The 14980-nt window shown below is 36.8% G+C and overlaps 1 long non-coding RNA gene across 1 annotated transcript; it reads right to left on the reverse strand.

Annotated features, from left to right (window-relative positions):
- Nucleotides 1-10785: 10785 nt before the first annotated feature.
- LOC106483243 (uncharacterized) lies at nucleotides 10786-11235 on the reverse strand. The gene is made up of 3 exons (XR_001292336.1): nucleotides 11138-11235; nucleotides 10939-11046; nucleotides 10786-10858 (listed from the first exon to the last, which is right to left on the reverse strand). It is a non-coding gene; the product is annotated as an uncharacterized lncRNA (long non-coding RNA).
- Nucleotides 11236-14980: the final 3745 nt, after the last annotated feature.

The following is a 14980-nucleotide window of genomic DNA, read 5'->3' on the forward strand; positions in this document are numbered from 1 at the left end:
GAAATGCTCCTGACTCACCTGTCTGATTTTTTTAAATTGGGGCAAATGGGAGAAAATTCAAGTGGTCTTGCCAGATCCCTAGCAAATCCAGCGTGCCTTATATATGCTTTTCCTCAGTTTCTCTTCCACTTTCAACAGTAGTTATCATGCTTTCATTGTTCTCAGAGCACTTTCCCATCTTTCCACTGATTAGTCTCAAACTGAAGGTCTGCCATCTACACTTTACATTCACTTCTCTTGCAGATCCTTCCAGCTATCATGTTGTTTTCTTAAATATTGAACAGTGATGATGTCTCAGTTTAGGCTCTACTTTTCCTCTTTTACCAGAACTGGCAACTCCCCTATCTTGCCTTTTACTTTAAAACTTTGGAGATATCTAAGCTATTATCTGTATTCTCGTCACATTCAGGATTTCACTGCCTCTTGATACTTACCCTGCTAAAATGTCTTTCTCTGTTTTGTTTATTAAATCCTCATTCATTACTATAGTTCTCTTTTCTGGCCACCTCACTTTTACATTTCCTTTACAAACTACGAAACCACAGTATAGCTCTCTTGTTTCTTACTGCTCTGATCATGTAGCACTCTTGAATCTTGTACTTGTTCTTCTTTTCATATGAAATTTGAATCCCTTCCCGTTAAACAGCACAACTGTCCCAACTGTGGCTCAGTCCACAGTTCAACACCTGTCTTCAATTTTGTTTCCCCTTCTCTGTCTTTTTATCGTGGTCCTTGCACTGTTTGAATTATCTCCAAATCCTCAAGATCTTGAATCTTGAAGATCTTCAAGTTGATTTGATCCAATCCCAAAGTCAGTAGGATTTTGTTAGGCTAAGGCCAATTCTACCAGCATTCTGCTCACACTTAATTGTATTCATTAACATAACCTCACTGACTTGCAGGATACCATTAAACATGTTAAGAATATGTAGGTTCAGGCACTCAGTAAGAAACCTATTATTCTGGTCCACAGTACAGACAATACCATCACTGTTTTATTATCAATTCTACTTTCTAAAATGTTCATTTTGTTACCCATAACTAATGTGTGTGTTGCAGTTCACATAGTGTAAATTCTGTTTATTTTCTTATGTAATACTTTATTCTAAGATTTTGAAATATTGTTCTCTCTCATTTCATAAACCTTTATATTTTGTAACTATCTGTCATTCATATTCCCTTTTGTTATACCTCCTTCTCTGGTGCCAATACTTGCTGACCTCCTGTCTTTTTCTCTAAGATATATAGACTAGACTCCTTAGAGATTTCTAGTGTTCAAACTATTCCTGCAACAGACTATGCAAATTTTATGACATAGGAGAAGTATCCTGGTCAAGTCCTAATTTTAATCTTTAAAGACTACAGGGTAATGTTTGTAGCTGTTGCCAGTGTTGCTTGTCTGTCTGTAAGTTGTGCAACAGCTGAACACTACAGGGACAGTAATGCCTTGTCTACATTAAAAAGATCAACTGATTTTATTGTAAAGGGTAGAAAGAGGATTTGGACCTGGAAGGTTCAGCAGCTGGGACAGCTGTTTCTTTGACAGCTGATGGTTGTCATACTAGTTTCCTTTAAGAAAATTTAAGGCAGCTCTAATGTAGACGGAAGCCATAATAAAGAGTAAGGACAAGACCTTAAACTAATGGGGGACAGACAGTGTGAATATAGTGATGCTTCTGCTCTGGCAAAATAACCAGCTGAAACCCCCATTCCAGAAAGGCCAAAGGCTATCTTAGCAAGGGATCATAGCAACCCCCCCTTGGGGGCTGAGAAAGGGTATTTTAGTAAAGGATATTCTACAACTGATGGAAATCAATTTTGTGACTTACAGGGTACAATAGCAGGCTTACCATTTTACAAATGCCAGCCTCTATTAACAACAGCTGCACAATGACCTACTTATGAAAAAGACAAGTGAAAATTCCATTTTGGAAGACAGCTGCATAGAAATTAATATTTCCAAATGAATGTGTGAGGCCTAAATACTACTGCCTCAGGCACTTGTGCCAGAAATGTTAAGTGGCACGTTTAACAGATAATCTCTATGATTAATTTATCAGAAAGAACCAAGAGGCTAATTTCCCCTAATTGAAATTTTCTGGCATGATAGAAATTTTTCATATATAATTCCAGGATTTTAAATCCATTGTACTAACTTATTTTATTACATGAATCCAAACAAAACTACAGTCTTGAATCCTGCTTCTGTTTCCCAGCAATGGAACAAAATATTTGAAGAGCAGTGGACATAGTAGTAGAATGGATTCTTTTGAAGACTGATAATAAGAAAGGAAATGAAAAGAAATGAAAATTTTGAAAATTTGATCCCATGTTTCAAATATGAAAAAGGAGCCAGATTTGCAGAACGCTCCACAGCTATCAGCATCTGTTTTTAGCAGTGGGAGAAACCTGGTCCCACACTCACTACAGCAATTTAGGTAGAATAGGGCTCACTGACATCGGCAAAGAAACTTGAACTTTTTATGACATTGGAGCAGGTTTCAGAAAAAGAGCACTCTTAGCAGTCTGAGGTCAGGACTTATTATGTTAATGTACTAATTCCCAAATACTTGAGCTGATCAGCTATACCTATACTTTTAGGAGTTTCTACTGAGTGCCCTGAATGTTTAAGACAGGGAAGGTTTGCAGAGAGAGGTCATCTTTTTGCTCAGATTGTGACAGTCAGACATAGCCTTCTTCAGGTCTGGCACAAAAAGAGCAAACTTCAAGCTAAGGATAGGGAGGAAACAAGTGCTCTGAGTTTAACTATGTTAATCAGTTAAATAATCTGAGAAAAAAAAGATAAGTGACATCTGCAACAGTGGGGGAAACTAGCAAGGGGAGAAATACTGTGGTTCTCTGCCATACAAAACTGAGAAATGCAGTTATCCATTTCCTGTAAAATCAGTGTTTCCATTATCTATGCTTTTTTACTGTCCAGTCATTTTTGTTCCTTGGCTTGCCTTTTCAGAATACTTTTTAAGTCTCCTTTAATGGTCAAGACAGGAATCACAGGTGGTGATTACTTTGTTTACTGTCACTGCTGAGTGTTTCTGTCTTTTATCACTTGTCTATAGGAATTCATTCCTGTGTGTAGTAATTGTCTTGTAGTAATTGTATGGTTCACACAGCTCTCATTAGGACTTCTCGTCCATTAGATAAAACATATCATTCTGGAATGTGCATATTTAGGAACCATGGATTTTGATGGCTCTTGTGCAGAGGTATCAGATTTTTAATTCACTATACAGATGCTTGGCACCTCTGAAACTGGCTGCAGAGCATCTCAGCTTGGCAGTGCTGAGAAAGTGAACGTTTACACAGTTCTCTGAGGATCTTGAGCCATATCTTCTATACTAAAGAGTATTGCCATTGATTAGGTTCATGATATGCAAACACTTGGCTAGAAAGTAGAACTGTGCTTTAAACATGCTTATCTGTCTCAGGTTTTACAGGTTTTAAGAGGAGACAGATTTTATAACTCACTCGGAGAAATTTTGCAGATCCCACTCCTTTCTCTTCCCCCCTTGGGGGAGGAGGAATTCTCACATATTACTCCTACAGTGTACCAGGTCTTCACAGCCTTTGTCCTGGGGAGTAGCCTCAGAGATGGAAGAAAGTTTGAACAATCTGGTCCAGAGCTGGGAGTCAGAGACCAGTTGCAGCCTCCTGTCATGCCCAAGCAGTTTTCCGGCAATACAGCAGCCCAGGGCGAAGCGCCTGGCTCTCTAGAATGTGCCAGTGAAACATGGCCTCGCAGGAGTGAAAATAGTAATACTCCACAGCAAGTCTGTGTGACGGTTCATCGTTCAAATAGTAGTTCTTCTGCAGTAGTTCTTCCGCAACATTGCTAATCAGTTACCAACAGATGGCAGTACTGCATTGATTATTTGGTATTTGTATTAAATACTATGGAATTCTCCTAGTGCTTACCAGGTAATTGCAAAATGCTTACTGCATTGTTTTAAACTGCTTTCATGATATCAGACAAACCATACAATCTTTCTGAGAAACAATATGAACATCACCTGTCTGATGATTAAACGTAAGGATAGGCTTTTGAATGCCATTAGTGGTGGCTTATCTCTTTCACCACTGAAGATAATGGGAAATTCACTAGTTTCACTGAGGGTTCTGTAATTATCAATACTTTTGAAAAATTGCACCCTTAAAATAATAGAGATGTGTCCAAAGCACCAAATTCCAATTTTTCATAGATGTAAAACTCAACTTTCAAAAGTTTGAAAATACAATTTTTTTTTTTTAAACGTGTTTTTCCATCTAAGAAATAATTGTTTTGGCCAAACATAGACATCCTAGGAACACAAACTGTACTTGGGAAAAAATGCAATTTCCAATTTAGAGAACGGCAAATGCAGTATAAATAGTATGGTGATAAGGGAAATTAGAAACCAGCAGGTTTTATCTTTCACCTAGCAATGTGGTTAAAACAGTTATTACAAACAGAGTAAGAAAACTGATGTTTGGAATGGCATTAATGGCAGAATGTTGGTTTAACCAGAACAGATTCTTCGATGGAGGAACATATCTTACGAATCTTTTGGAATTCTTGAAAGAAAAAGTAGTGACTAAACAGGAACTGTTTGACCTTATTTGTTTAACCGCTACCAGAAATTTTCATGAGGTCCCACACAAAAAGCTGCAACAGAAACTAAACAAGAATTTCTCTTGGCAGCACTGCAGATCCTGCCTAATCCTCTATTATCTTAGTATAATTGTGGAGAAATTTATTTTCCATTGGAGAGGAAAAGTATTGTGACAGATCAAAAATTGGTTGAGAATGGGATTAAATGCTTCTTTTCATCTTGGCAAGAGGCTAGCAGCACTGTGCCTCAAGATTTTTTACTAGGTAAAATAACAGTTCTCTGTAATTTAATATATTTATTACTGAACTAGAAAGAAAGCAAAGATCTGAAAGGCAAGCAGCAAAATCTGTAGATGACAGTTTATTTATATTACAGTTAGAGAGGACTACAAAGAACTTCAAAAGACCTAATTAAATAAAATCACCTCAGCAGACTGATGGCAAACAAACCTCACTTTTGATAACTACGAAGTATTGTGCTTTTGAAGGGAAAATAAGTCATTTATATGATTCATAGCATTCTTAAAAAATTGTATCAGCTTAGAAAAGGGATTGGGGCCATGTTTAGCTGTGGTCACCAAAAGCAAACAAAATGTTGGGATGCATAAGAAAAGTAATAATGAAAAAGTTGGAGAATGATAGAGAAATCAATACCAATAGCTTCATCTGGAAGAAAGTGTAATAATATGGGCTGCAAGGACCTCAAAAAAGGATGCTGCAGAGACAGATGGAATTAAAAGAAGGGGGAGAGGAATGACCCTGGCCAGGGAAAAGGCAAATTAAAAAGATGCTTGGCTTTTACCATAAAATGAAACAGGCCTGAAAGGCCTGTGATAAAAATGCATAAAAATATGACTATTACAAAAAAGGTAGACTTTGAACTTCTTTTCTCGCTGTCTTGCAGCAGAAAAACAAGAGTAAATTTTGTCTGCAATTCAATAATAATAAAATAACAAACATACAATTATATGATGAAACTCATAGTTAAGGGAAATCATTGAGACATCACTGTCACAAGATTCAAAAATAGATTCAGTGGTTAAATGATCATCAGCGATACTCAAAATAGCAATTACTTATAGCAAAAAAAAAAGCATGGGAAGCATATGAAAATGCCATGCTTCAGGGTTTAACATTCAAAATAAATTTAAGATCAGGCTGCTATCTAATATTGACAGTGGATTATTCAGTATCTGTGGGCCCCTTCTATACCTTCTTCCAAATCATCTGCTGATGGCTTCTGATGGAAACAAGGCTAGATGTATAGTAGCTGGGCAATTCCTACACCGCATAGAATTTCTACAGTGAGTCATATTCTGAAGTGATCATATTATTTAATTATACTGAAGTCACAAAACAGATTTCAGCAAACCTGTTCAGAGTTACATGCCTATAAGCCTAACAGTAGCTTTCTAATTTGCACATTATTTAGCCTAGTTATAGTGGTTAGTAAAAGTTCTGAAAAAATATCACTTAACTGGTAGAAACATTTACCTTCCTACAAGAGCAGTCAACATTCCCTCTGTTCCTTCCTTGAATATGCAACTGCTTCAAATCCCTTAGACCAGTGGGCGGCTTCAGAGTCGCGTTTGGACTCTCGGGTGTCCAGCACAAGGCTTCAGGCTGCAGTAACATCCTGCTTTGGGTGTGACTGAAGTTGTTCACAATCTCTCCCACTATTCTTTCTTTTCCTTATGGGCTAACTTGATGGAAGATCTATGGAGATGACCATCGTGTAAGCAGTTTATCGCTATAAATACCTACTATGGAACGCACATAGAAGAGAACCCCAATCTCATCTTTTCTGAAGAACTTAATCTTTCCATGCTTCAGTTATCAACCCACAAAATGACTGTAATACTAACACTTTACAGGAATGGTAACTAGTTAATTAACATTTCTTAGAGTCCTGAAACCTCAGATTAATGATGCTCTGGAGTATGAAGACATAATATTATTTCACTGAGCATTTGTCATTTAAAAAGCCCTATGCCTAAAGCTTGAATCAAACACTGTAAGATGAGAGCAATTTCCCTTTTTGTCACATTTGGGTCTCTCTTCTCCCCTAAAGATGCATATGTAGCTAAACTATATATTGTATTGAAGGGAGCAAAAGTACTACTATTTATATGATTGTAGGTACCAAACCCAATAGTAGAATCCTACACTCAAGAGAGCTGTATAGTTGTTTAAAGAGTTATTTTTAGAAGATATGTTTTCCTGAATTTACAAATTGTGACACTGTACTGTTTTTATTAGCACACAAAAAAATCTCCCCTTCAGTCAACTATTGTTATGTTAAAGCTGCCAAGTCACAGTGTCTCTAAAATAGCTTAATTCTAACAAAGACCATTATTTTTAGTTACATAAAACAAGTACTGGCTACTAGATTTACATCTGCTTCTGTAGCATAGGAATACATTCACTTTGGGTACAATTCCTCTGTAGGTAATGGATTTTTACAAGGCAGGAAATTAATTTAAAAATTTCCATTACGTTATATCAAATACAACAGAAAGCGAGGATATTCCTTTGAAAAATGAGCAAAGGACTTTGAGTATTCAGTAATGTCCACTGCTATAAAAATCAGACCTTTAATGCTTGTCAAGAACACTTATTCAAATAGTACAAAATCACTTCAGATGTACATTGTGACTTGAGGCTAAAACTTCCTAGTCCTGGCAATTGTGCCATGAACATTAATGTAGAAACACAACTGAAAATTGTAGATGCCAATGACTTCAATGACATTAAAATCAGGACCCGTGTAATATGTATTTTCAAACTGCAGATGACACTACAGAGCATCAGACTGGACTTGGACTCCAGTTTAGTGTCCATGCAAAAATATTTCTCTTTTCCAGAAGGTAATATAGAACCTATTTCATAAAGATGATACATGTTTCCACTATCACAGAAGATTGTTATTCAGGCTGAATTAGTTCCCTCATCTGCTTAGCACATAGCATCAAGAACATTACTGCATGTACAACGCAAGGAGCAGCAAAGTCTAAGGCCGAGGGAATGGTGGGACTGTTTCTCTCAAAGGCAGCAGAGATTTACGCTGGATCATGAAGGCTGCATAATGGTGGCCTCCAATCATACAGACTCCACTAGCTACACAACAGCAACTCTCAGTATTTATTCTTATTGCTTATGCTGGGGTCTAACAGTAAGATTGCTGCTCTTCTAAAAAGGAGCAGAAGCAAATTCTCAGAATATATTCTTTAAAATATACTTACTACTTTATATGTTAATAATTAATGCACTGCATGGCATATGTGTCTGAGGATTAGGACTTCTGCAATATCAAATAGAAGGTGACTAACTTAGGCTATTTTGCTTGCATGCATGTTAATTCAAAGTTCTAGCAAATTCCCCATGCATGATTTTTAGACTGTCAGGAGAGTCCCTAATGGGAAGCAAAGGCAGCTTTAAAGTACCAATCACATGTAGTAATTCTTGGCAGCTGACCCACTAAAGCAGAGTTTTGAGACTTATGTTTTTCACTGCTATCATTCCTGCTACTAGTTTTCTTCCTCACCTCTCAGTGGGGCTCCTGGTGGGAATGTAACACACACCACTGGAGTAAGCAGTGATGTGCCAGCCTGCTTCTGCTACAAAGCAGCCTAAAAATAAAACCCAACTGGACAATGCCATTTGGTGTACAGCAGCACATATTCTAGTAATGTAAACCAGACAGTCAGCAAAGATAAATGATTGCTCAGCAACATGCCAAATAAATCTTGGGTTCTTTAAAAAAAAAAAAATCCCTTTGATATTCATTTATAAACTTGGCTTCTCAAGATTTATTATCCTTACAATTTAATGAATTTGCATCAGCGAAATCATGACAAGAATGTCTCATCAAAATTTTGTTTAAAATGACTTACTAATGTTGTAAGAAATTAGCCCATCTTGCAGCTCATTTCAGTTCAAGGAAATTCTCTGGTAATTTGGATTTTGTTTTAGAAGATGTCTACTCATCAAGCTGACATTTTTCCTGTGTGCATATCAGAAGAGCCTTATTCTTTTGCCCATATCTCTTTTAAATCCCCATTCTGTAAACTGGATCTTTGCAAAACTGATTTGCATGCTGATGTTGTCCTTTCTCCAGATTCTTTTTGAAATGCCTGCCTATATTTTTTGCTTGTGTGTACAATTCTATATTACAGTCCTTAAATTTAAAAGGATATGGTCATACAGAGTGCACAAATCATTATAATGCAAATAATTGCAGGCTCTTAAATTGCAGATACTGCTTTGTATTTCATCCTTCATGCTACCGTACAATTTTACGGGGCTAAAACTCTCCAGACCTTTGCATTTTGATGTTTTCAAATTCCTGTGGAATCGGAATTTTGAAGATATTTACAAACACAACTCTTAATTCATAAGTTGTAGACCTTGAAACAAATCCCAAATTCATTTAATGTAAAATGGGAGTAGAATTAATCACATCATGGAACCATATTAATTGCTCAGCAACAGAGTTTGTTACATAATTTCAGGTCCTGGGCCTTCAATGAGATCTATGTGTAAATGGATCTCATTGCAAGATCAGCACCATGATTTTTAAAATCACTAATTAAAAGCATGACCGAGGCCAACAGGCTTTAGATATCTTTTGTTCTTGCTACTATATTTAGGCCTGAGAATCCCTAAATTAGATGTATACCATTTTACAACTGGAGAAGTGTGCTTTACAGAGACTTCTGCTTATATATCTCCAAAAAAACAATTACACACATGAAAAAAGGAGACCGAACTTCATTCTTACTATGCATTGTGTTATTCTGCTAATACTCAAAAACATTCTGCTACATGGTCAAAAACCTTGAGGGAGAGACCAAAAGTATTATGAGTTTGATTGATATTTTCTTAGAAAATGACCATTCCTAGAATTTTGAGGTTAAGCAAAACATCAAATTGCATGGGACTTGCAATCAGAAGGCCAAAATTAGCAACTCTCAAGTCTGTCAATATGTTATTTGCTCCATACAAGGCGGAAAACAACTCCACGCAGGGACAAATATGTCTAGTCCCCAAATCCTACTTTTCTGGAAGCATTATTGAAGTCACACTCTGCGTACATACTCAAGAGTTTGTTAGTTGGCATGGAGGTCAAGCTCACATGTTTTTAGGCAGTTATTCCAGGAAATAGCGAATCATATTCCTCAACAACTATACAGATTATTTGTTCTCTAGAAGCAATATTCAGCAGATTCAGGTATCATGTACATCTTTATAACAGCATATCATTCATTCATCTCTCAGAGTATCTGTCGTAACAAATAAAGATAGAAAAATCCATGTGTGTACCTATGTGTGTATGAGCTTCTTGGCATGTTTTAAGGTTGTCTTTGAGATGGATAAAAAGCTGATTACAGCTAACATTAGTGAAATAGCAAAAAAGTGCAGCTTTTTTGTTCTGTATTACATTTACTTCATATTGAGGCAGCAGCACGTATTTAATTTGCTTATAGTATGCTAAAAATAAGCTAATTTATTGTGATAAATTCACAGTAGGTTCCCTTACTAATTAGTCTTTTCATTCCTTATATGAATATGCATTTCAATCTCTTTCTTTTCCTTATTCTTTTATACTAAAATGAATGTCTATCAACTACATCACCATGTCTGAAATGTTCTCCCATTAAAAAGGAAAAAGAAGTATACTCTGTATCCTATTATTTATTGTCTTTTCATCTTCCAGCTCTTGGAATTACAAAGGTCCTTGAGACGTATACAGTGTTTTGACAGTTGACTCTAATATCAAATTTTAACTTTAGAAGATCTATATAATATCAGTTCCCCACTCTCATTCTTGGAATTCCAGAAGAAATGTAACAGATGTAAAATCCAACAATAAAAAAGAACTTATGTATAGCATATATACGGCTTACATATTGTTTTACTGCTCCCTTATCTTTTATTAACAGTTGGTTTGATGCTATGTGCCTAAAGGAATCTAAAGTATATGTATTTGGGCTATAGTATCTTGATTTGCCAGTGTGAAATTCAAAAAAATGCACCTGTGGGTCCTGTTTATTTGCTTCTTTGAATTATTTAACAATGCACACAGAAAGCTGAAAACCTTTCTTCCCCTCACACCTCAGGTGCCAGTTGCTACCACAGGGCTGTTGCCTCACGGTCCCTCATGCTGGCAGACAGGACAGCTTACACAAGAGTCACAAACGTGCATATGTGCAACTCTCGTGGGCCTGATGTTTTGTTTCCTGCCTTTTACACCTGCAAGAAATGTGATCTGAAAGTTTGATATAGACTTGGCAGCTTTTTATACCTGCTTTTACAATACTACAATTGATTACCTGCCATGAAAAAGAGCTGGGAACAACAACTGTCAGATTCCACGTATACTAATGACAGGTGAATCAGGACCTTTGGAGCCAAACCACAGTAGAGAGGTTTGCATGTGCCTGTTGAAATAATGAAGACATAGTAATTGAGACAGGGGATGCAGAGAACACCTTTAACTAGCCCTCTCAGACAAAACGATCATCTACCTACCTTAGATGCCAGCATTTGGAAAGTGGTGAAGGATCTAAAACTATTCCAGGAGAGGCAACTTCAGATAGCCCTTAAGCTTCAAGCAAATGAATACCCAAACAAGGAATTTCTGGACTGTGAAAAGACAGCACTAGAGTGAACCATAGACACTGTCCAACAGAAAGAGAGACCTGTTCCTGCATCCTTGGCATGTGTCTAGCAGTACAGGATATTTGCATCTAATAAGATGGCCAGCTGTGTACCCTTTGGCTAAATAAGTTTAAAAAAAAAAAGTTTAAAAAAAAAACAAACAGAGCTGGGCAGCACATCATAAGCTTCATCTTTGTGATGAGCAGAATGAGCTCCTCAAACCTGACGTCACATTTATCAAGGAGAACCAGGCTCTGGAGGTGGACCAAATTCACTCTTGGCTGCAGTTAACAGAGAAGGTATGAAAGCACTAGAAGCTGACTAAACATATCAACCTGAAAACAGCCACTGAGGTCAGCTTTCCAGTCACTTTTTTTGACTTTCCTGTTGGAGCCAGAGGAAAATAGTACTCAGCCAATCAAGCATTGCTAACTACACTGGTCCCTTGGAGAGCAGACAAAACTGGGTTGCCAAGTTTTTAGTAGATAAACCCCACTCTTCTCTGTCAACATCATGAATATCTTCTCAAGCATAGGACAGACAGGTGGCCAAAGCCCCATCGTGGCCAAAGAACAAGTCATAGGCATCTCACATTTCATGATGTCACCTGGAGACCTGGACTGGGTTGGATGGGACACCCAAAAGAGGTTCCTCATGAGGGGTATAATCAATAGTCATTTATGAAGAAAGCTTAGATTTTCTTGTATTAAGTTGTTCCTAAGAAGTGCCTTTCTGTAAGTGGACTACTTAAATCTCAATACCAATCAGGGCCTTTGGGTATTTCTGTAATTAATAAAGAGGAGGCTAGTTCATTCATGTATCATGCCTATATCAGAACACAGTTTTTATCCACTACACTTTTCTGTATGTTATAAAGCAATTTAGCAAAGATTCAACAATGAGATATTGGCTTACGAGTTTCTCTGTTATCCTTCTGTTCAACCTACTCTCATAAATCTATGTTCTCCATTACAGAATTACTCCTTATTTGCTATTTTTCCACAATACAGTATGTTTTCTATAGACAAAAATTAATAACAGTACCACTAAGGTAGTTCAAATGAAGTTACCTTTGCTACAGTGCCCTAACAGAAACTAAGGCAATGCAATAGCTTTCAGTCCTCTGTGCTGCAGGAACTACTACATGGAAATTCTTTAAAACTGCTATTAAAGCTTCTTTCCAGAACACTTTAAACATTTATATATATATATTTATAAACATATATAAAAACATTATGCATACAAATGTAATTTAGAATAATTCCTCTAAGATACACCATTCATATGTTACCATGCTTACTACAGACTATTAAAAAAGAATTATATATCAATATAACATATTTACTAAGAAGGCCAAATTCTGGTATCTGATACATACATACCACCTTACTGCAAGGTCAAACAAACAGAAAATGATTTACCAGTTAACCTTCCCATTTAAAACATTTAGGAGAAGTGATAATATTTTTCAATACCTGATTATCAATGTTGTTCCACAATTCACTCTAAATTTTATTTCATTCCTTCTTAAATAATGTTTACACCCTATTATTTTAGGAACCCTAAATACCCTAATAGGAAGTTGGGTCAATTATAGAGAATTACATTTTACTCGTATTTATCACCTTCCAGTGGAATATACTGAAATGCTACATTCATTTCTAAGTAGAAAATATAGCAATCTAATTCTCATTCACACATTTAGAGCATATATGTTTTATGAGAGTCCTCTAAAATCTAGTACTACAAAACATTGTCAACAACAGTTCTACTTTATACCTTGCAAATATTCTCTAAGTACTTCCATATTTGCTCCATCCTTTGCACAGTTCTAAGCCAGCTGCTGATGGCTAAAAAATAATGAATGCATAATAATTTGTTACTCAACAGAATAAATTTATGCAAAATATAAAAACTTCTCCTGTATTTAGATGGCCATGCAAACTGTTTTACCATAGCTGGTTGAGAAGTACATTTTTGTGGTTTTGCAAGCTGATTCCTTTTTGTGAAAGTTTTCAAGAAAACAAGCAAAATGAGATCCCAGACATCTGAATCATCAGACATTCAAAAAAAATTATACATATGTTTAAGTAGTTGAACTTCCTGAAACAAAAATATGAATGCCAATGACTATTTTGTGCATGTGATTGGGACTACTCCATTCCTGTGCCCATCTAGCTGGCTGCAACAGAGAAAGAATTTATTTCAGAGCTTAGTCCTCCATTTCAGCATGACTGGAAGACAGTTTTCTAAGCAAAACAGCAGTCTAAAAACAAACACATCTTCTCCTTCATCTCTGGACTGGGGACACTGACCTTAAAAATATCTGAAATTCTTCCACTGCCTGTAAACAAAAATGGACTGCAGGCAGTCATGATCATATGTCACTCTTACAAAACATTCTTACTTGTTGGCTACTTTTTGGAAAGGCTATTTGCTGTCAATCAAGTGGCAAGTTCTGCTTATAATAATGGTGATGACATCAGGCCTGTAGACGAGGAGATCAGTAAGGGGACTCTAAATATAAACTAGAAGGTCATAGGACACGTCCAACCTCAGTTGAAGTCAATGGCCTCCCTTCACTTCAATCAAAATTAGACTGGTCCATGTAGAATTAAAGATAAATAGATAGATAGATAGATATAGATAGATAGATACAGATAGATAGGAAGAGAGAGAAGTGTGTGTGTGAGGGTGTGTGTGTGCATGTGCGTGCGTGTGTATGTGTGTGTGTGTGTGTGCGTGCATGCGTAAAAAATTTTCCCTAGGGCCAGTAGCATTGGCTTGCAGCCTAAGATTTTTTAAGGTGATCTGGGTCTTTGATTTGTCTGACAAGAAAAGCTGACTTCCTATTTTTATTTGTAAGCGGCCATATACAGTCAGTCACGTTCACTCTTTCCAAAGCGGGACTTGCTCTGTGGAGGTAACAGGGCAGAATTTTTCCAAGCAGCAGGCTAGGGGCTGTAATCATGCATTTTTTTCCTGCCATTTGGTAGTGTTTACAAAGAAACCGGGCAAAAGGCCAATTCTCATTTTAAGCCTCAGGTTGGACACAATGGTTGGTCAATGTACGGAGTGGTATAACACATAGGTCAGCAGCTTTCCTGTCAGGCAGCAAATAACTAAATTTCACTTGTCTGAAATAGGATTTCAGTTGTCCAGGGCTGCAGGACAAAAGGGCTGTTCTCACCCCGACAGCTGGAATGGATGATTTGTGAAAGGTATTTTTAGAAGTCTTATTTGCCTACGCATATGCCTGCATCGTCATACATTCACAGACACCAGTGAGACTATAAGCCACCAAAACTGTGACATAGAGTACAAACTGTATAACATATATAGACCTAAAGCTGCATTTTCATTACTGCTCATCCCCCAACTGCAGATATACAGCCCAAATATTAATGGAATGCTACTGCCGTTCTTCCCATACTCCAGCCTGCTGTCACTACAACATTTACAGTAATTAGTAACCACAAAGGGAAAATCACTGTTGATACAATAGAACATCAGTGATCAAGTCTATTTTCCAAAATTACCGTGGTTTTCCTCACATTTCCTTTTCCTAAACATATCTCTGTCAGATTAAGAGAAACAACAATCCCTTGTAAATTACCTTTTTCCTTTAAGAAGACAAGCCACTCTTGAGGAATTTTATTACTAACATTCATCCTCCTAATCTTTTCCCACACCTTGCTGATACGCATATCCGTA

This window comes from Apteryx mantelli, chromosome 10, assembly GCF_036417845.1.
Source record: "Apteryx mantelli isolate bAptMan1 chromosome 10, bAptMan1.hap1, whole genome shotgun sequence".
In the NCBI taxonomy this organism is placed as follows: domain Eukaryota; kingdom Metazoa; phylum Chordata; class Aves; order Apterygiformes; family Apterygidae; genus Apteryx; species Apteryx mantelli.